Below are 21,581 nucleotides of genomic sequence, written 5' to 3'. Positions count from 1 at the left end.
TACAGCTTTTTAGCATTATTAAATGTGAGTCTTTTTCCTCCCTGCTCACCCATCACAATTTGCCAGTAATGGACCATACAACGATATTTTCAGCAACAAGAATGACTTAGAAAAGATACCTACTTAGAAGGTTACACATGACTCCACAACTCTATGCATGCATACAAGCACCTGCACATAACAGAATCCAGATTTTCACTTATCAGGAGTGAATGTTTTCCATTCACAAAATTGTGAGACCTAAGCTGGAAACAAAGCTCATCTTGGAATGAATATAACATTATAAGAACAGCAATGAACAGATGAAGTTCTCAACTGGTCACTCATATAATGTTCCACAAGAAAACTGCAGGAAGTGGAAGCACCAATTTCATGTAGATTAATATTTTACAGCAACTGTTTTCTAAATTTCTGGTGCCTAAGAATTTGAGTGCTTGTTAAAAATGCAAATTTCCTGGCCCCACCCTGATATACTTAATTATACTTTCTAGAGAAGAAGGATGAAAAACTGCATGCTTAACTTGTATTTCAGGTGATTCTGCTGCAGGTTGTTTTGGCCCTTACCATGAGAAACACACACTACATGCATTCTCCTCCTATCTCCATCCCCTGCCCACTCTGTCACCGGCCTTGAACATGCTGCATTACCCAATTCAACTCCTTAAGACGGTGCCTTTCATTTTGGGTGACAGAAGTTTGGAAAATCTAGAGAGAGATTCAGAAACGATGGGATAGACAGATTCTAAAGAGATTTCCTAGAACAGATATCATTCAACTTGGGTCTTGAAAGAGTTAATTATTTTCGCAAAGGCGTGGAGGTATAAAAATGCTTTTCTTTAAAATTTTAAAAATTTATTATGTAAATGATAATTTTTTTTTTTCAACTGACCTAGCAATGCTTCTAGCACATAGGAAATGGTCACTAATTACTTAAATTAGTAAATAATATGACCACAAAAAGTAAATCTATAAAAAATAATCATTCACAATCCCACCATCTTCATGAAATGTTTTGTTGTTGTTGATGCTGTTGTTAGTGTTTTGATTTTAATTTCATATTCTTTCTCCATTTCTTATCTGTATACACACATAATTTTAAATAGCTGTAATAATAAAGATAGTTTTATTCTGTTTTACAATTTAATATGATGGCATATACATTTTCCATCTTGACTTAGAATATCATTATCATGCTAATAGCAATCAAATGATTAAACTGGTGTATTATAATTAACATAACTATTTTGTATTTTTTTAGATAATGGATCCATCTCTATTTTGTATTCTGCTATTATAAATGACACATATCTTCCTTTATATTTTTTTTTCCATAAGATAAATTCCCATAAGTGGGATCACTGGTCTAAAGACATAGTGCTTGTAAAGATTTTGAAACAATCTGCCAAAGCACTTTTCTAAAGACTTGTTCTAATTTTCATATTTCTCCAGCATTTGATGTTCTATTACATCTTCACGAGTGTGAACATATTGTCTTTTCTATCTGGAGACGACGCCCTTTTCCCATTTAAAAAAAAATCTGGTAAACTCCTACACGTTTTTTACTAAGCCCAAATGCCATTCTTTCTTTCAGCCTTTGCGAAGCCCCCAGGCAGAGTTAGTCATTATTTCCACTGTGCTGTTCCGTAGTACTTAAGTAATGATACCATTTTTAGCACTTATCTAATACTTCTGTTTGTTGTAGTTGTTTGTATATTTCTTTTCTTCCTAGATTATTAGCAACTCCAGGGTTGACCTACTGTCTACTTTATCTTTGGAACCTCAGCCTCTGGCACAGAGCCTGGCATATATTAGACATTCCATAAATGTTCGTTAAGTAAGTAAGTAGAAATGTAGGAATGAATGAATGAATGTGTCAACATGATGCACAAGTTTAAGTCTCTTGCTGTGTCTCTGGGTAAAAATGCCTTTTTCTTTTTGTATTTATTTGTATTTTTGTAGGTCTGTTTTGTAATATTTCTTTATATATTATATTTACATATTTCATAGGTCTATATTTTTATAATTTTACCGATCTACTTGCCTGTGGGCCCAATTTTGTGACATGCTGTAAATCAACTCTCTGAAGCTTTTAGATAATAATATTTGAGTACATCAGAATCAGAAAACATTTCTAGTTCAAAAAGAAGCACCTTTTATAATGAAATGTAAGATAAGTGAACAGAATTAAAAACCACCTGTGGAGACTATAGCATGTACATGGCCCAAACTGTATAGAGAATAAAACTAAAAAAAAAAATCACTGATAATGTATAATAACATATAATCAATAATATTCTTATATATCACTTTATGCATTTTGACACATTTCAACATACACTCTCTCATTTGATCCTGACCAAAACTTGGTAAAAAAACAAAATAAATATATCATAATTAAAATTTGAAAGATAAGGAATCTAAAGCATAGAAATGTGGCTAGCAAGTGGAAAAACCAGGGCCAGAACTCACATATTGTGAGTCACATTTTAGCTTTCATTCTAATAAAATCATTAGACCCTGCTGACTTTTGTTACTTAATTAACAAAACAGAAAATGAGTGTCGAAACAATATAAATAAGACCTGTGGTTAAAAGCAATGAAACAAAAACTTTATTGGCAGAAGAAACATTTTTCCCCAAAAGAATGTTTATGAATAATTGAATATGCAAATCAATAATATCAGAGGACTCTTTTTGAAATTAGTGGCAAATGAAGGAACCTGCTTTCCCTCCTTCCTGGTGGCTCCTGGTCGTTTTGGGAACTTATTCTCAGGAAAGCATTGCAGTGGATCATTCACTCTGTCATTTAATCATTCAACTAATACACATCATGGTCTACCTGGGTACAAAGAACTGTGAGAAATACAAAAAAATATATACAGACTCCTTCTCTGAGAACACACACGCACACATACACAAAGAGAGGGAGGGAGGGAGAAGAGAGCGTGGCGGGGAGTGGGGGGGGAGAGAAAGAGAGATGCTACATACTATAAATGCCACAGAAATTCTATTATATAGTAAACATTCTGAAATTCCAGAGAGGAAGAATGATATCTAGACCCATGCCCTGTATTGAGTTTCAGATGTCCACCTAAGGAACAAAGTGGGGGATATTGATTTTGTTATTTTGTGACTTTGTACAAACAATGTAATCTGCCTATGCTGGGGTATCCTTGTCTGTGATATAAAGAGATTAAATCGCTTTTGCCAATCAAATGTGTGTAATATGTGACTGCAAGGGAGAGAATAACTCAGTGGTAAGAATATGAGCAGTGAAATCAGACAAATCTGGCTTCGTGACCTAACCTTGAGGCTTAGATCAGCTAGTTAGCACAACCTTTCTAAGTCTCAGGTTCTTCATCCATAAAATGAGAACAGCAGCAAGACATATCTTTGGAAATTTCCCATAAGGTATAAATGAGATAATATATAAAACAGGAAAAAACAAACAAAAAAATGGCACATATTCGATGGTCAGTAAATAGTATCAGTTATCATTAACATGAAGAAGCAGCTGCAAGGCACTATATAATTTCAATTTTATGATTCTACATAATTTATTTTTGACAAGGCTCACTCACTACTGGAAGTTATTAGTATTCTATATGTAATGAAGGCCAAAGGTATGTACTATTCTTAGAACTTTTAAAATTATGTATAGATTCATGAAAAGCCTGGGAAAGAGACTATATTTTATTTTGCAATGTGCTAGATTTTTCCTGTACTCTTTGGAAAATGCTAAGCTTTGTTTCAGTTGTCATTTGTATGTGAACTCCAGTTCAATTAAGCCCAAACAATGAAGTCATTAGTGTGCACTGAGTTTAGTCACTTTCATAAATGCTGCATTAATTGCCTTAGAGGTTTTCAACTTCATTTCCAATCTGACAAGCGTGACAAATGGAGTTCACAAGCACGGCACGCTCCCAGGTACATTCCCAGCAAACTGGCTACAACCTCGTCTTTTTTCTTTTACTTAAGAAGGCATATTGGAACACTGTGATTGAGGGTGATGCTATCACAGACAATCTTGAATCTATTCTACTTTTTATTTAAAATATCATCAACAACGAAAACCTTAATTATTCACTTACTTTGGAAGTTAAACCATTATTATCAATACATCACTTAAAACATACTTCATGTCTGATTGGGACATACCAATATGTAACAAATTATGGTATAGAATTCATGGCATGTCTCAAGGAAATGTGCCTGTTATGTGAAAAAATCCAAAGCCCAGTCACCCTGTGAAGAAAATGCATTATGTTCTAGACACCACTACCATGAAAAAATAAAAAGCTCTAGCATCGAAAATGTTGGACAGATTGAAAAGATGTTTACTTAATGATATGTTACTTAGATCTAAGCAAAATGATAAATTATCTAGAAACTTAGAAGGCACAGGACATATATGGGTATCATACAAAATCTAGCATTTCTCTGGAACAGCAATTCTTAAAATTTTTAATCTCTGGAACCCTTTTTCTCTCTTATAAAGTATTGAAGATTCCCCAAATCTTCTGTATATGTAAATTATATCTATGTATATTTACTCTATTAGAAATTGAAAGTGAGAAAATGTTAAATATCTATTAATTCATTTTAATTAATCCATTACATGTTAACATAAGTAACATACACTTAAAAAAACAGCTAGTTTTAAAAACAAAAATTTTTGAAGAGTATAATATTGTTTTACATTTCTGTAAATATTTGAAATATCTGGTTTAATAGAAGATATCTGGGTGCTGATATCTGTTTCTGCATTTAATCTATTGCAAAATCACATTATTTAGTCTCTGAAAAACTCCACTGTACTCTTGTGAAAAAAATGAGGGTTAAAAAAAGACAAATAAAATCTTGGTATTATTATGAAAATAGTTTTGAGCTCACTACAAAGGTCTTACAAATCTCCCCACCTCCTGCCTCAAGGTTCCCTGGACTATATTTTGAGAATCACTAGTCTAAAATTTTTATACTTAGAAACTACATTATTATTTTTTGGCATCTAATTTATATCTATATGCTATTCTTATTTCCCTGTTTGAAAGCTTCCTGCTGGAAAGACCAGGTTTCACAGATTTTAGATCTCATTTATAGCACATGGTAGGTCCACATGGAACCATAGTATAGCATCAACATATGCGATTAACTGATCCATTGATTGAAACTCATGGTACATGAAACTTATAGTACTTTCGGTGACCTTAAACTATGCCCTGCAGTAGCATTTGCACAGTCTATTAATATTCTACTTAACCAGAAGGAGAAGATAACTGTATCTGAATTATTCCAGATGTAACAACATTGTTTTCCTAGGTAGCACCTTTGAGTTTTGGAAGAGAAATATGAGATGAGAAGCTAGAATTCTAGGGAAGGTATGATTACATTTTTTTTCCTGTAAAAGTGTTCTGGCACATGAGGTGGACAGTATTTCGAGCTAATCAATTTGTGTATTTAGTTGTAGTTTCACAATTATGAAGTCATTGAAAGGTAATAACATTGAAAGAAATGTCAGTTTGAATTGATTAAAGGCTAGAATTTCACACTTCTATAAATGGAAGAAAAAAAGCAACAACTATTATTATTTTTATTCTACTTCAAAATCAGATCCTTTGAGAGACACCCACATAGTAACTCAGAAATGAAACAGTTATACGTTTATCGCTGCTGAATCGTTGAAGAGTAGGATGGTTGGAAAAATATATATTAAAGAATAAAACAGTCCTCCTAAATTAAAGGCTTTGTTACATAATAAATATATATTTTTGACTCTGAAAATGGTCCTATTATCTCCAAATCTTGTGAAACCCAGAGAGAGAGACTTAGTGCCTGCCACTGCCTTAGTAATCAGATAACTGTTTTGACTATTCTGTCATAAAAACAGTATATATTGAAAAAAAAAGGCTCTTCCCTTTAAAATCTGAATAGATAAACAAAATCGCTGCTAGATTGGGAAATAAAAAGAGAGGTCACTCATCCAAGTTAACTTTTTCTTTGTCATGAGTCATAGGACAGCCAATATGCTAGTTGTTTTTTGCTTTCAGAGGAGGTCTACATTATTTAAACTCATAGCTGAATCACAAAGCACAAGCTCTTAAGACTTAGTGGCTCGGTAATGGCTCAGTTCTCACAGGTATTTCATTCTAACCTAATTTTGCTCTTGACACATTTAGGTAGAAAAAGAGCCCCAAAGCCTGACTATCCTACCTGTGAATCCTTATAATGGATTGAAGTGTCACTATGCAAGCAACTTTGGGAAGATTTATGAATAATATTAGAACTGTAACACATAAATGTCTGAAACTCTAATAATTCTAATAATTGATAAATGTTAGTTGATGCAATTATGTGTCATTACAATAGTTAACCAAGAAACCCAACTAAATGAAACCAAAAATACCAAAACTAAATTTATAACAACTTAATTTAAAAAAACAAAATTATCATCAATTAAAAATGATACCCAACAGAAGTCAGGTAGAAATTCCTACTACCTGTTCATGTGCAAGTGCAGTGGGCGCTTTGAAACATTGCCAGCAGAATATGGCAGCCAGAATGCATATTATTCAGTTTGAATTTTGAGTAAATATAATTGTATGATATTTTTAGCTTAGGACGGCTAAGATTAATTGTTAATAAGTTGGTAATTAGCCCTCAACTGTATTGTGAAAATCCAAATTCATGGTTGTGTACCACTTGCCTATAAAAGCAAATAAAGGATATATATTTCTGGTTCAGGTTGTAATCTCTCAAGTGGAACCTTGGGGTCTTTGGGTCAAGGATTTGTATTTGAAAATCACTGCTCTAAGGATTGAATCTCTATATTCAAAAGATCAAATAAGTTGGACCTACTAAATGGCAAACGTATTTAAGACTCTGGATACAGCAGTGAACAAGACAACAAGGCCCTGCTCTAATGGAGTCCATCTTCTAGTTAGAAAGTCAGAAAACCAACAACCAAAGAATATACCATTATCAATTCCCTCCCACCAGAAAGCACTAGAAACATGCCTGCAATTGAACACGTTGGGTTTACTAACTGTTGTAGCAAAAAGGAACACACACCATGGGGAACCATGAAGCATCTCAGTAAGAAGGTGTTAGAAAAGACTTATTAAAGAGTTTGGGCTTATATTAGGTGATTGGGCAGGGTTAAAAAAGAAGAGCTTTGTTCTGGCTTCGATGATGTCAGGAAGTGGAGGCAGTTCTATGACCGGGCATCACAATAAATCTTATGTATAGCAAGAGCAGACTAGAGTGAGGAAAAATCTATTAGTCGATAAGTGGTTATCAATCATTCTAACCAAGAGATAGTTTGATATTTTGTGGGTTTCATGGTGACCTTGATTTTATCAGTTTTTAAACAAAATAATGATGGGATGGTGGTCTCAAGGTGATCTTGTCTCATGTTGGTATGCTGTAAGATTGTTTCTGTCCAACAGGTGAATAACATAGTTTACCTATAAGTTCCAAGCCACCTTCCAATGACACTTTTGCCTCACTATATGGATTAGATCAGTTCCCAGACAACAGGAACCACTCTTCTCAACCATCTAACCAAGCAAGCAACAAATAAATAAAGAAAAACTACAAAATATCAAAGGGTGATAGAACAGGGTAAAAGGGAAAGCCCTTTATATCAGGTGTTTATGGAACGGCTCTTGGAAAAGCTAACATGTGATTACTTGGGTTGGGAGGCAGTGTTCATGTTCTAAGGTTCGAAAGAGCTTGAAGCATTTGACAAACAAAAGAAAATACAGTGTGACCCAAGAAAGATCAGTGAGGAAGAGAGAAGGCAGGAGAGACAGACAGATGAGAGATGCAGGGAATTGCGACATCATTCTAATAATGTGTGATGGGGAATCAATGGAGGTCTTAAGAGCAGAATAATGACATAATTTTATTCACATATTTATAAAATAATATTGTATGGCCAACAGAGAATGTGTTATGGGAATTGCAGAATAGATGAGAAGTTGAGATGTGAACTAGGAGAGTTTGCAGTCTAGGCAAGAGACGACAGCGGCTTGCCCTAGGGTGGTGGTAGTGAAGATACAGAGGGCATTGTTTTGAAGTCAGTGTTGCGCGACTTACTGATGGGTTAATTTGAGAGTTGAGCAGGGAGGAATGAATGATGATTTTACTAGTTATTGGGCTCTTAATGTCAGTGATAATCTTATTCTTCATATCATCCCTAATTCTTGATTCACAAAGAGCACTGGATATTGAGTGAAAAAAATCTGTGTTGTGATGAATTCTGGCACAAGTAGCAAGCTTCCAAACTGTCCAAACTTATTAACTTACTGCTGAGATCCTCTCTATTGATTTGAGTGTAACTCGGTGGTCGCACGGTACAAAATAACCCAGGATAGAACAACTCACAGGACATCTCAATAAAGGTGATATTGTCATAAATAAATACTAAATGTCTCCTACCTACTTAACACATGCAAAACACAAATAGATTTGGAGAAAAAAATTAAAATAAGTCCAAATAATAAGTAATTACTTATCATAGGAGATAAAAATCCCAGACTATGAGTTCTGTCCTCCAAAACTTTTGATAGGCTGTTGACCTTACCTTCTTAACTCAAGTGGATGGTACATTTCTTTATGAGAGGGGTCTTATAATAATTGGCAGTGATGATATTTGCTGCCTGTGTCAACCTCTGAAAGTCACACACCCATCAAATGGCCTTATCTAATTTCCCTCTCTGTACCCAGACAGAACTCTATCCTGAAGAACAATACAACAGCTAGATAATTAAGTGTGAACAATAAACCACAGCTTCTCCAGAATCATACTGGGGCTCCTTCCATTTCTTTCACAAGGGGAGTCCCTCAGGAAGCAGTTATAAGGTATAATATGGGGATACTACTCATTAATGCCTACAGAGGCTCATAGCTGGAGCCCAGATTTTCTTTCCAGTGTGATGACGACTCCAGCAGAAAAGGTTGGGCCTCTTCAGTGTGCTTTCTTATTGTATAATACGATAGTTCAAAATATTATTATGTGTAGGTACGATCAGGTGTGGAGTACAAGCAGGGGGTTTATTTCTCTCTTAACTGATATATTTGAAGCAATATGACCAATAAAAAGACAAAAATGGTCTGTTTAAGAGGTTCGGTTTGGGAACGTCTTTGTAAATCAGTAGAGGAGTAGCTTCAATATCCAGATAATCATGGCACCTAGTATAATACCGGATTATCTAAAATTATTTACTGCATTCAACACACTTAGACACTTAGGGTTAGAGTATACTTAATTACACTGATGGGAGTTGTTGAAAAAAAATACAAACAGATCAGAGATCACATAGTCATGACCTACTTACAGGTATCTTGAGCTATGTAAAATCTTCACAGCTAAGGGAACTACTTCAAGGAAGCAAAGATGGGACATGGTCATCCTAGGACCCAGAGGCAACCTTGCAGACATGAAAATGGCTCCCTCTGCCAACCATACTCATTTACTCCCATTCAAAAACAAATATTTGATGATACAAACTGACCACAACCTACTCTTCTTTGTGTAAAGCAAAAGGTGAGAGCAAATTTCTAGAAGTTAATAAACGGGTTAGCAGATTTATTTCACTCCGCTCACAGCACTGTGGAAAAATCACCGAAGTGTAAAAAACAGGATTCTGTCACACCAGTGCCTCATATTCAGTGCTGCAGCAGAATGAAATATTGACATATTTAGGTGTAGTTCTCATAATTTCACCCAACTCAAAGGAATGACTGGAACACCCCTGGGTAACATGAAAACACCTGGGGAAGGTAGAGAAAATGATCATTCTTTCCAATCTCTTTCGCGCCTTTGGATTTCTTATAACTAAGGATACACATTTCTCACAGTGATTGAAGAGGGTGGGAACATCTGTCAAATCTGTAAAGTCAAGACATGAAACTCGTTTTTAAAATATCAGTAGAGGAGAACAATAGGAGAAAGGTAACTTGTAATTTCTGCCAGTTAGATATATGTAGGAGTAACTAAGTAAAATGAACACTTAAAAAAAACCCTCTTCCTTGACTTTTTAACAATTCAATTTCTCCATTTTAATAACATTGTCATTTGTAATTATAGGAGTGTTGAAATTTTATTTCCCTTTTCCGAGTCCTAAGTTTGTCTTCTGAGAGAAATTAAAAATTTTCAAATATAATCATGTAAAAATGTGGTAAAGCCTAGTACTTTTAATATTATTTTCAATAATCGATACAATACCTAAAAAAAGGGAAGAAAACCTATATGTCAAGTATAGACAGCACCACGCTGGATAGTAAAAATATATACATATATATTTAGAGAGCCTGAGTGCATCTCCCTTGGGTCTCATGACTCTGCCAAAATGATGGGATGATTTCTAGAAATTCAATAATCCTTCCACAAAATATGTACAGAGCACCCAGTGGGCAATGATCTGTGCACAGAGCTGGAAGTGGGGTGGGGATGAGCACGAGGTACAACTAACTATAAATTAGATGCAGAATATGTCATCGTGGATCTCATAGTCTAGACGAGGAGAAGACATTATTTTCCACCTTATACTAAAATTATTTGTGTATAAGGGTCATGCAAAGTAGAGATAAGTAAAAGTATTCAGAGGTGGGAGAAATTAATTTTTACAAGGAAGAATCAAGAAGTGTTTTAAAAGTAGATATAATTGACTTTGCCTGGAAAAAGGGGACGTCTTTGGGCAGGCACAGAAGGTGGAAGGATATTTCCCTTGAAAAAGACAGCATGAGCAAAGACATGAATAAAAAAGCACAGCGGACCAAAAAATGGTTCTGTTTACCTTAACTGAGGGGGAGACAGTAATTGGAAAGACAGATTGGGGATTTACAGTATGTAGTAAACTAAATAATTACCAGCTAAAGATGTCTACACCCTAATCCCCAGAATTTGTAAATATGTTATCTTCTGTGGCAAAACACACTTTGCAGATGTGATAAAGAATCTTAAACTGAGGAGATTATTTTATATTGTTCAAGTAGGCTCAATGTAATCACAAGAGTCCTTATGAGTGAGAGAGAGAGACAGGAGAGTCAGAGGAGAAGTGATGAGGGAAGCAAAGGTCAGTGATAGAAGGAAGGCGCATGCATACCTTCTAGAAACTACAAAAGGCAAGGGAACAGATTCTCCCCTGTAGCCTCCAGAAGGACTGCAGCCTCACCAACAGATTTCAGACTTCTGACCTCCAGAACAATAAGATAATAAATTTGTGTTGTTTTAATAGGGAGTGGAAATCTTTGAATATACTATGTTATAGCATCAATAATGGTTTGTCTAGCCATCTTGGTGGTCCCACACTTTTCCTCATTCTTTGATTACAACACTTCTATTGTATTTTTATTTTTTAAAATATTTACTTGTCTATGTCTTCTGAATTATCAAGAAGAAAAAAGTGCTATTAATGAAATAAAGAAAATCCACAAGGAGAAAAAGATCTGAGAGCCAGATGCGAATTCTTTTCTGAACACAGTATATTTGAAATATCTGTTGGTTAGCATGGTGGGTGGAGAGTTAGAAATGGAAATTCATTTCTCCTCCTTAGACATAAAGGTGTATAACTCTCAGAAACAATTACTAAAATTTATTATTATAGCTCATAATATAGACGCATTGATGTGGCTGTTGACCATTGGGAAAATTTAAGTGGTGTGTATTCATGAGAAGAAAATTATTTATTTACTCAGAATATTTTGACAGGTTGTTAGAAGTGATTTTGCAGTAAGTTTTATTAGAGAAAATGTCATCATTTAAATTAGCTTGCGATTACCCATAAACAAAGTATAAGGCAACCTACTATAGAATGAATTACAGGGATGAAGAAAAAGATCTAAAGAAAAGTACGATAACCATAAGTTCCTTGGTTTCTGAAATATCTTTAACAGGACATTAATCCTTTGACTACACAAATAATTCTGAGTACCTACTAGTGCAAGGCAGAGTTCTTTAAGCATCTTTTACCTAACAGAGCCTTTGCCTTTGAAAAGCTTACTACCTCCTTTAGTGATGTAAAGTTGGGTACTTTCCCCAAACACTACATAATAACAGAGAATTTCTCTTTTTTATTTTATTTTATTTTTATTTATTTATTATTTTTTTTAGGCAAGGCAACCCTTAGTTGACCTCACAGATTGCAAGGACCTTGTCAGCTTACAATCCCTTATTTTTTTTACTTTTTACAGTTACAGCACTTGGTCTTCCTAGGTGGTCTCCCATTCAAGTACTAACCAGGCCCAACCCCGCTTAGCTTCCGAGATCAGATGGGATTGAACTTGCTCAGGGTAGGATGGCTGTAGAAGAGAATTTCTCTAAATTACTTTTTCTCCAAGGGCATTAATTTCTAAGTCTCCCAAAAGTATACATGGCCCATCCCTTTCTTACATGTCTGTGGACTGAGAGAACCTGAAGACACTGTGTGCCTGGGAAACTGAGGAAGCTGGAGACTGGGCTACAGAAGAGACTCGACATTGGAAGGAAAAATAGGTAAAGGAAGCTTAAAGCAGAATAACCTTCACCTATTTCAAGTCCTGGGTTGGCCCAGATTACTACCACATTAGGGATTTTATTGCTGCATTGCTTTTGCAAAAAGACGGCTTGGTCAGCAGAGTGGGATGACCTCTATAAACAGAAATGCCATGATGTTTAGCCATCAAGCAGAAATTTCAGGGGCAACTGGACACTGCAGTCTCCACTCTTTTGTCCCAAAGTGCAAACCACACAGGTCAACCAATTAAGTGAAGGCAGGGCAGGATTCAAACCTTTAGTTACCCTAAACTCTAAAAAGATCATGGTGCGTCCCACCCCAAGCCAAGGCCCAACACTCCAGAGAACTGCTTTCACATGCTATTCTATAAATAGTGCCTCCCAAGTTTAACTGGCTATTATGTGACCAGTGACCTCTGAAGCTGTGTAACAAGAAGGAAGACCAGCACCGTATGTAATTTTTACACACACAGGCACGCTTTTTTAAAATTATAAAATATGTGTAATGGATATTCTTTAAAATATATTATTTCCCATCATATATGTATTTGATTGCCTTTTTTGGAAAATATCAAACTTTTTCCAAAAACATTTTTTTGGAACATCAGTTCTTTGATACCCAAAGCATGTGTGAATTGACACATATCTCTTTAAGTAATTAAAAAGCAAAATGAACCAAAGTTTTCTGAAAACCATTTTAAAACACATTATTCACTTCCTTGCCTTCTTAATCAAAAGACGCTGAACGTAATTTAACCTTTTTTTATAATGACATGAGTTTTATTATTATGAATGATAATTATTCTGTGGTGCTGTGACACAGGGAGACCCTTAGGAATTGCTATAGTATATTGAGCTTCTTGTCTACACATGAAGTGGCCTAGTTGCCTTTTTTGATATATTTTTTTAAATTATGAATCAGCTGTTCATAAATTTTCTCCGGCCTTTCACTGGCACAACGTTGCCTTTTCTTACTACTCTCATTGTAGTCAGTCTACCTGCTTCCATCAATATTAACCAATCAAGCAAGATATTCCCAATGTGTCAAAACTCAGGGAAATTACCTTGCACTGGGGTATTGGACCCATACTTCTCAAACATTATCATGCTACAGTTCCTTCTGGGGTCTTGTTAAAATGCAGATTCTGATTCAGTAGTTCTGGAATAGGAACTAAAACTCTGTGTTTCTAAGCAGCAGCCAAGTGATGCCCCTGCTACTGGTTCTTGGTATACACTTTGAGTAGCAAGATATTAGATAATCCTGTTTTTTAGGATTGTGTTTAAACTAAAGGTAAAGTAGTTCTGAGGAATGGATTAAAGATTACCCTCCTATAAACAAGTACTAAAAACTTACAATGTAGACTTTATATTTAGCTCCAAAATGACTTTCCTTACCAATATGCACATTCTCTAACCCTACACCACACAAACCATATCTCACCTCTGTACACTAACATAAAACTTAATTTCTGCCTCTCTTAGGGAAGTTATATCCTTATAAATTGTTATTTTTTTAGATGTAAGTCAAATTTTAAACTGGAATAGGAAGCAAGTATTACATATATGTGTATTTCTTAAAACTATACCTTGCTGCAAAATGTTTTTAGAATAAATGTGGAGATTGAAGAATTAATAACTATATGGTTTTTTTTTTCTCCCATATAATTTCAGATCCTTTGTTGTGTGATAAATAATCAGCAAATGAATCAGGAAATGAATCAGGAAGTAATACTTCCTATGCTAGATAAATACTCTGATAAGTAATCAGGAAATTAAGCAATATTCTTATTAAATACATTCATGTCAAGTTCTAGTAAACTGTTGACAAATTTTGTTCTCAGAGTTCCTGCCTCTTTGTGCAATATATATCTTTTCCTAGTTTACCTCCCCAACACTCACACCTAATAGAACACAGCACACACAAGCACACATCTGAACATGTATCATCTTCATATTCCTTAATATCCAAAACCTTCTCTGAAGAGTCTGGGGTTAATTTATACTAAACTGTGCATGACTGACTATAGCTTAAAGTGTTATTTCCTATCCCCCGCCCTATCACGGGTTTGAATGTTTTAATAGAAGTCAAACTCCACATGTAATAAATTAAGCCATTAAAAAAGACATTTGGGCTTTTAATTATAAAGCAAAAGACAGATTTCAATAGAGAGCCTCTGAGCGCTCCTACATCAAGGTTATGTTAACAGTGAACTTCTGAGTAATTGCTAATCCACAGCTTTCCTACATCTGGGCTATATAAAGTCTCTCCATAATGATAAACTGCTTCCAGTTAGATATGAGGAAACAAATGTGCACAGAAAATCCCCACCAAGAGTCTGAGCTATAGAACCAGTCAAGGCTAGAGCAGGACAAACAAAAAATCAATTTGGCAGCTCATTTGAATCTACATTGTGCTTCTTTCCAAGGGCAGACAGGACTTATCATCTAGTTGGGAAAGAATAAAAGAAAATCTCAATTTCTATTAAACATCTGTGTAATAAAAAGAAATGGAAATTGTCTAACTGGAGATGATTTGAATGTCTAAGTAATAACATCAATGAAAGCAGGCATCATGCTAGCTTTTGAGTTAATATAATTCAATATCCATTTTACTAACTTAATCTTGCAAACCAATCTGCTACTTATCCCACACCTTTAATTAAGTCAGTGCTTACCTCCATGAAATTCTGAATGAAATCAATAACAGTCACTCAGAAGGGAAAGGTGAGGCATAAAATAAGACAGTCAATATAATATAGAGAGATTTATATAAAGCCACTCTATACTAATATATTCCTAAATAATAGAGAATAAGAAGAAAATAACTCTAGATGATATTCCACAGAGTCTACAGATATCTCTCCCAATCACAGGATATCGATATGATGAAACACACAGTAAGGGGGCAAGGATCTGCTTTTTCTAACCCTACAGATTGTTCACTGTGAAAATGCCTAGAAATCAGCTTAGAAATCTGAGCATACAACTGGCAAGCAAGATACTCTGATGCTACAGATGAGTTCTGGCAGAATGTGCTTCAGACAGCTACAAAATGAAGCTCCTATATTTGCTTTCTTGGTCATTCAGGGGTTGCTCAATTGTGAAAGTCAGACAACAGAATGTTGATTTCAGATAAGAGTCATAAAATTGTTATTTTCTTCCCACAACAAAACGAGTCAGCACATTTTGCTGAAAAAGAAAGAGATGTACTAGCTTGGCAGTGACTTACAAATCACAGGCCATAGTCATTATAAGCCCAGACTTTTGGCGTCAAAGGGAACTGGGTTTGAGCTCTAGACCAAGAAGGTATGGCCAAGTTATTTAACAGCTCTAATTTCAGTGCCCTCATCACAAACTGTAGGTGGTAATATCTACCTCATAGAGAGGTTAGAAGATAAGTGAAATAATATTTATGGGCTGTTTAGCAAAATGGCCACTCAATAAATAGTATTTATCATCATTTCCATGGAAGGCAATCATATTCAAGCATAAATTTTATGGTCTCTTTCACCTTTTCTGAAAATTAAAGAGGATGAATTGAATACATGCTAAAATTATCTAATCACCAGAGGCTTAAATATGTACAGCACTTAGAGGATACTATAAAAGAGTAAGCTATTATCACAGAGGGATGTAGAATGTATCAGTAAGATGGACTCTGCAGCCATATTAACTGCATTCATGTCCTTATTCTACCTCTGACCAGCTGTGTGCTTCTGACAAGTCACTGAACTCTCTGCCTCGGTTTCCTCATCTATAAAGTGAGGATAATAATAGTGACATTTACATACTGGATTGTTGTGAAAATTAAATAAGTTTCTAGATGAAAATAAGATATTGACACATACTAAGATCTATTTAAGTATTGATGTATAATCTTTTTTCTTTATAGTACATACCTTAAACACACCTTAAAGTGATTTCTAATAATTTTAGCTTCATAGTGTCCAGGACTTTTTGTACTACTGTCCCATTGAGCGTAGAAAGGACCTGTGACTAGCTTCTAATATAAAATGGCAAATGTGCCACACTTATAAAGACTTGGCCTTAGGAGACTGGAGTGAGAGATTCCTGCTGGCCTTGAAGAATCAAACGCTGGGATGCTAACTGCTTATGGAGAGGGTCACATGGCAGGGAACTGCAGGTGGCCTCTAGGAGCTGAGGGTCTCAGTCCCACATTCACAAGGAACTGAATTCTGCCGATAACCACGTAAGTTTGGAAGAAGATGCTAAGATCCAGAAAAAGCGCAGCCAAGCCGTTACTGTGATTGTATTCTTGTTAGAGACTGAGCAGCGTTAAAACTATGCCTAGGTTCCTGTTCCACAGAAATGCTGAGATAATAAATGTGTGTTGTTTTAAACCTGTAAGTTTGTTGTAATTTATTACATAGTGATAGAAAAGCAATATACATATCTCCATGTGAAATTCAGAGAACAGAATGGGAAGATGTAGAAAAGTTTCCTTTTTCACTACCCTGGTATCATTTTTCTGATGTTTGATTGTACTAAACAACTTGGGTCCAGTGTTAGTTCCAGGCTGAACAGGTTTGGCCTGACCAAATCCATTGCATAGTCTATTTCTGTAAAATACACTGAGGACAGAAAGATCTAACTTTAGTCTCTATTCCCCCTCTTGACTTTATTTTAGTTTCTGGCCTTCATGAATGGCAAGGGTATTAGGATGTGAGTCCCAGGTCTGGTTGTGATCTAGGCTCGTGGTTAGGAATAGGATCCTGGATTTAGAATGTTATATTGGTGTAGTCGGGCACTGGCGCCTAAAATATGTAAACATACTTCAGCTTATTGTATCACTCATGTGTGGCTGAATGCCACTATTGTACTCTGATCTGTGTGGAGCCATGCAGTCCCCTGGAGAGCAGAAGGGAAGCACAAGAAGGGGAGTGGAAGAAGTAATCACAATACTGCGCCCTCCTGCCCCGCCCCCCACAATAGACTGCACTTCCCCCAACAGAACTACGGAACAATAAAGTTGGTGCCTGCGTTTCATTCTCATGTTAGCCTCTTGTGCATTCTTCCAGCTGGGCATCTCACCATCAAACCTTCCCTTCTTGATCAGCTTGGTGCTGACATAGGATGTCTGTAATACTTGCTCTTCCAGCTTCAGATTCTTGTTCAGGACTTTTAGCAAAATGGTTGAAATATTTGTTTTTTAACATAAAAGTTTAGTAGGTTTTGCTAACAAAGTTTACCCTGCAGATTACTTGTTTTCTGACTAGTTCCTATCCTTTTTCCCTCATTTATCTGCTCCTCTTTGTCTGCCAATCTAGAGATGTAAACTAGGAGTTAAGAGATTTGTGTATCGGCTCCGGTTTGGCTGATCATTGGTTGTAAGTCTAAAGATGATACGGATGAATTAGCTTAATTGTATGTTCCATTGACCTCAAAGGTTTGGAGTGAAAGAACAGATGAATAATAAATTAAAATAAAGTTCTGGGGAAAAGTTACAAGGGCAGATAAATAAAAGGCAGAGATATTACAAAATAGTCTAGAAAGCTCAAAGGAATCTAGGCTAACATTTAAAAAGCCTCAGTTCTTTATAGTAACAAACTATTTCACATTGCCCATTCAAAAGGATGAACTTGCTTAGGATTTAGTTTGGACCAAGAGATTCATGGAATCTGAAAACTGGAAAGTAAGTTAGTTTTTCTCTCTTTGTCAACTCCTATATAATAATAGTGGCTTTCTAAATTGTTTAGGGTTCTGAGGCTTAGTGAAAGAGAGTACTCTGATTAATTGTTCATCAGTATCCACTATGGGCACAGGAGGGGCTAGTGGCAGGAGTGGTCTTCAGGCCACACATCTTATCCTAATTCCAATCCAACCCTTTTAATTTATTCATGAGAGCACAGAGGCATGGGGAAGAGAAATAGTTTGTTAATATTATACCACTAGTTGTTTCAACTTTGGAAGATAATCACGGAAGGCGATTTGTGCATTTGCTTATTCCTGTTAAGCATCAATATCCAAAATGCCCAACATGAATTTCCGCTACTTAAAAGTCATTTTATTTCTCAAGTTTGTGATGTCTCTATTACATTTTGCTGGTGTGAGAAAGTGTCTAATTTTGTCAATGTAATATTTATCCTCAATCCTTGTAATGTCCATTCATCCTGATTCGATGTTGATAAAATCTGTTGACAACCTCTGTGAAACTGCAAAGCAGTTATTCAAAACTAGTTTACTAAATGTTCAATATAAATGGGCACATAGGCCATTTCTGAAAACTGATGATCTATATTGCTTCACATGTTTAACTCAATTTTGTTAAAGTCAATTGTTTTAAATTATTTCGTTTTTATATCTTTGTTTTAAAATTTATCAACCATAGCATAGCAATCTTTCAGGATCACATATGAAACAGATAATATTTCCAATAGTCCCTGATGATCTATAAGAAATGTTGAGCAATTCTATAAGGCACTACTAGACATAAAAAAGAACATGCACTTTTATGTTATTCCAGATAAAATGTCAAAGATGGAATGTTTTGCTTCCCCTTGACTTAACAGATGCCATTTCATTTAAAAATATTTCTTGATAAAATCTAGTTGGAGATAGAGAGATGTATAATTTCAACACAATGTAATAAGTATCATTTTGAGGCATAAAATATATAGAAGTATGAAAAGATATGGTGAATTTGATGAAGAGGGAGTAGAGCATTGCTGGAGTAAGAAGTTTTTGTTCGTGGGGTAGTGGAAGGAGAGAAAAGAAGATGGAGAAGAGAGAGGCAGAGGCTTGGGCAGAGCGTGTGTTGGAGTTCTTTTTAAGGAACCCAGGCAGCGTAAACCTTTCAAGCAGGGCAGTAATAGGGTCAGATAAGCATTTTAGATAAACCCTTGGGCATGAGGAAAGATTTGTGCTTCATGACACTTTTAATTGTAATACGATATTTATTGCACTCCATAAGCTTTTGTCATTCTACATTTATTAATCTCTCAAAACTCATAACATAAATGTGAAAGTTAAGTCATATATGCAAAACGATGTGGAAGAATCTTTGATATTCTCTAGTGGTGATTTATGCGAGATTTTTTTTTCGATAGGTAGACTATTTTTCTGTTTAGAGGTTGCTGTAGTTTTCTCGAGTCTTTTCATTGTTTTCAGTTTAGGCTATTTGGCATATTAAAACCTCGTGGCTTGTAAAAGTGAGATTTTAATATTAAATCTTAGATTATTCATTTAAATTTTTTTCTCTGCAAAGTCACAGAATTATTTAGAGTCATCTCTTCTTTACCCTCCCTTCCCAACTTCTTTTGCCTCTCAAATCTACAATCTGAAGACAGGTGGTTAACAATCACTAGTTTGTAATAATGTAGCTAATCTGACATTAAGTATAGTCCAGGCAGAGAATGTTAGGTACATTCTACTCCCAAATACCATGGCAGATTATTCATATCCATTTCTTACTAAACATATCTAGATAAAGTACAAATTAATAACCCAGAATTCTTCATGAAAGTCAAAGGGAGGTAAAAGCTATTGTTTAGCCATGTTTAGCACATTGCTAAAGTGCTGAAAATATTTTCTGAATTTCACAGATCCACAGCTTGAAAAGATGATTTTTTAAACATGGTATCATGAAGCCACCACAGTTTAGAAAACAGTGGAACAGCTTGTTGTCCTATACGGCCAGGTAAAAATACCAAAAGAATAATAAACACTTCATGGAACTAATCTTTATTGTTAGTTCACTACTGAATATGCTTAATTTATTTAATATTCTTGCTACAAAGAATAAAAATAATAAAGAAATTACCAAGCAATAAATCATGTTCTTATCAAGTACCAGACAAAATAATCCTTATAACTATCCACTGTGAAAAGATACTAGAAAACTGGCGGGAAGGAACCAGAATTTTATACACTGAAATGCTATGCCTAACAAAATATTATGAGGAGCAGAAGAGATGATTTTAATAAAAGAGACAGATTTTTCTAAAAGTGTTAGATCTTGATTCCTAATACCTGAGAAGGTGGGAACAAGCTTCACCTCTGAAATGGCTCGATCTTCCTTTTTTTTTTTTTAACCAGTCCACTGCTTTTCTTCAGGCCATTAATAGGATTGCCTACCTGGATAACAGTGAGAATCTACTCACTGGTATCCAATGCCATCAGATTTCATACTATTGAATTTACCATCCATTCTTTAACAGTATTATCTTTCAAACCCCAGAGCAAATATCTTCACATTACTGCTAAAAACAAAACAACAATAAAAACCACACTCTTCCAGAGCTTCCTATTATCTAGAGGATTAAAGTTTAACCTCTTTTGTGGGGTATCCAATATTCTCTAAACATCTGCTCTACATTACTCCCATCCTGCATTCTAATTTCTATGTGTCTGCACAAAATTGTACAGCTCTTTAAAATACTGTGCATGTTAACAACCACAGCCCTTGGCTTATGCTGAAGCTTTTGCTTAGGATGGTTTTCCCCTAATTCTTCACTTGAAGAGAACTTATTGCCCATCCAATGCTAGTATTTAACACAGTCTGACTTGTTAGTTTTATTGGAATCTATTTTGTACTGTACAGAGCTTCTTGAAAGTATTACTACTAGCACCTGTGCTATTGAAATAACAAACTAAATATATGTTGAGTGAAACTGTAATCACACCTTTGCTGTCTTTTTGCCTCATCAGTGACTAGCATTGTTCTTACACATAATGGATCCTCAGTGGGTACTGATGCACATGAAACTTCCTCCGTCTGTCCTCTTTCTCTCTGACATCCACTCTCTCCATTCTTAGCTCTCACATTCAATCAGTAGCCAAGTCTAGTTGTTCAGCAATGTTCCCATCCTATACCACATTTCCACTTGGATTCTCATTATTTCTTTCTTGAATTATTCAATTGTCTCTTTAGAAATCACTCAGCTTCCAGTTTCTGACTTCTTAGATCATTTTACAACCAGCCGGTGGAGTCATTTTCCCAAAGCACAGCTCTAATAATTCCATTCCCTGGCCTGAAAAAATATCAATGGCTCTCTAATACCTGCTAAAGAAGTCTAAACCCCTTAACAGGTTCTCTATCATCTGCCCAGCATGTGCCTTTGCAAACT

General features: G+C 35.4%; 1 protein-coding gene and 1 pseudogene across 18 annotated transcripts in view; both read right to left on the bottom strand.

The window, feature by feature from the left end:
- Positions 1–21,581, bottom strand: part of NRXN1 (neurexin 1) — a 1,007,449-nt gene that overhangs the window by 62,839 nt on the left and 923,029 nt on the right. The window lies entirely within an intron of this gene.
- On the bottom strand, positions 12,192–12,310 carry LOC120622601 (uncharacterized; annotated as a pseudogene).

Source organism: Pteropus medius, unplaced genomic scaffold (assembly GCF_902729225.1).
Source record: "Pteropus medius unplaced genomic scaffold, Ma_sr-lr_union100, whole genome shotgun sequence".
NCBI lineage: Eukaryota > Metazoa > Chordata > Mammalia > Chiroptera > Pteropodidae > Pteropus > Pteropus medius.
This window is presented reverse-complemented; position numbering and strand designations above follow the sequence as displayed.